Source organism: Capricornis sumatraensis, chromosome 6 (assembly GCF_032405125.1).
Source record: "Capricornis sumatraensis isolate serow.1 chromosome 6, serow.2, whole genome shotgun sequence".
In the NCBI taxonomy this organism is placed as follows: domain Eukaryota; kingdom Metazoa; phylum Chordata; class Mammalia; order Artiodactyla; family Bovidae; genus Capricornis; species Capricornis sumatraensis.
In genome coordinates, this window is record NC_091074.1 from 104986090 (window position 1) to 104988449 (window position 2360).

The 2360-nt window shown below is 43.5% G+C and overlaps 1 non-coding gene across 1 annotated transcript; it reads right to left on the reverse strand.

Moving 5' to 3' along the window:
- Window positions 1–1926: 1926 nt before the first annotated feature.
- On the reverse strand, window positions 1927–2060 carry LOC138081568 (small nucleolar RNA SNORA70). Its single transcript, XR_011145025.1, has one exon. It is a non-coding gene; the product is annotated as a small nucleolar RNA SNORA70 (small nucleolar RNA).
- Window positions 2061–2360: the final 300 nt, after the last annotated feature.

The window sequence follows — 2360 nt, forward strand, 5'->3', positions numbered from 1 at the left end:
ATGTAATGTAATTGAATTATCCTGAATCCACTCTCTCCCTGACCCCATCCCCTATCCCAGTCTGTGGAAAAATTGTCTTGCATGAAACTGGTCCCTGGTGCCAAAGAGGTCGGGCACCACTGCCTTAAGGTACAAGCGAAGAGCTAAAATTTACTTTTGTGGCTAAGTTGGCTGATTCTCTCTTGCTTTCTGTTAACTCTGCTTTTCATTAGAAATAAATTTGAAAAATCCAAAAGCATGTTAATCTGGTTGCTAAGCTCAATTATTGAAAAAGAACAAGTCAAGACTTTCTTGTAAGGAATATTGAGCAAATAAGTGGAAGCAAAACTTCTTAATGGCGTGGTGGTGGCAGATGTCTCTTGGGAAAGGGAATTCCGTTTTTTTCTGCCCTCGGAGAAGTTAGCAGGGGTGAAAGATGCCACAGTGGAGTATTTGGAAGGCCTTGCCTACAGCTGTACAGCTCAGTCACCACTGACAGTGTGAAGGAGTTTTGAGGAGGTAGATTGCACCCAGATGGGGGAGGAATAGCAGATGAGTCATTAATATCATATGTGTGTTACAATAAGACAGCTCAGGATCTGGATTTGAAGCACTAAATGTGTGTCATCCATACCTTTCTTTGTACAGTAATGGAAAGACCTGGTAGAGCTGAGCAGAAAAAATGTAGCAGGAAAATAACAGGACATTAGTCCGATTCCTGATTCATCAGTTATTAATAGTGTGACCTTTCATTGCTTATTAAACCTTTAGGACTCACATTCCTCATCAGTGCAGTGCTAGGGGGTAAGGGACTGGTATATTAAATTGTCTCTAATAAGAATATAACTTAAAATTTTTCACCAAATTGCAAAAGGAGAGTTCAGTTTAATTCCTGTACGTGCACTGCGTGTTCTTTCCTCCTATGTAATCTTTCCTGTAGAGATGTAAGCAAGCATATCTGGAAAGGATGTAGAAGGCATATTATACCCCAGAGCTAATAAGGGTTCACTAATTCTCTGTCTTGCATCTACGTACCTCAAACATCTACTTTCAAACTTCTTGTCCAAACCCATTTCCAATTACTCACCTTCAAGCATTTCCCATCTTAGTCAATTCTCATAGTTGTCTGAAAATATCAGGCATATTTTCACCTCCATCCCTTGACTTGTTTTCTTAGAAAGTTTTGTACCTAAGTGACCCCTGTATTCTAATTCAATCCATCCTTCACGGCCCATCGTATGGGAACGTATGGGAACTACCTCTGTGAACCAAACCTGACTGCCTCCTCCCTGAAGCTGAGAGGGATCTCAGCTCTCCTGCAGGCCAGCCATCTCTCTTAACAACACTTAACTTGCTTTCTACCTTGTGTTAGATTCATTTGTCTAAATATCTGTTTCCTTATTATAGAGGGACTGGACCTTATTAATGTGTATGTTCCCAGAGCTTATCAGAATGCTTGGAACATGGTGAACAATCAATTTATTCTGGTGTAATGCGATCAGGGAAAGATTGTATTCTTTTTTTGGACAGGAAAGTAGGGTTTACTGGTGGGCATGAGTAAGGTGGGGACAGCACCAAGGTGCTCGTGAGTTCAGGGCCCAGCATTTGTCCAGAGGGCCACGATTAGGGATGTATTTGATCCCACAGCCCATCCAAGATGAGCTGCTTTGCTAGTCATGTTTTCAAATTCATCCACTTTAAACTTAATGAACCCCCACTTCTTGGAGATGTGGCTCTTCTAGTGGCCAAGGAACTTGACCTTGGCCCTGTGGAGGGCCTCAGTCATGTGCTCCTTGTTCTAAAGCTTGGTATGGATGGGCCTAATGACTTGTCCAATGTGAACCCTGGCCACTGTGTCCTGGGGCTTTCCAAAATTGCCACACATACCTTTCTGGAGCCTGGATTGGAGACAGCATGCCTGTCATGAATGTCCACTGGACATTATCTGTCTGTCTTCAAGGTCCCTTAGGGCAACCTGTATGGGCAGTAGGCTGCATACACTACTGAGAAGGCTGCTGTTTGCAGCAGTTGCACACTGGGCCCCCATGAGAGATGGTGTTTTTAAATGGATAGTCATTCAGAGTGAAAGTGTGAACCCTGTCACCAGCACAAGGCTGCACATGATTTTTCCCACCTTCTGCTCCAGCCACACCAGTCCACTTGCTTTCTGCTGACGGAGCCTGTCCAGGCCTCTTCCTGCCTTAGGGCATTTGCTTCAGATGCTTCCCCTCCCTCCAAGATCTTCCCCAGATAACAGCACATCCCTGCTCTCACTTCCATCTGATTTTTGCTCAGGGAAAGTCAGAACTTCTCTGACCACCTTTTAAAAAATGGCAATTTATAAAACTCTCCATTCTTTCTCTCTTTTCTTTGTCTCCATA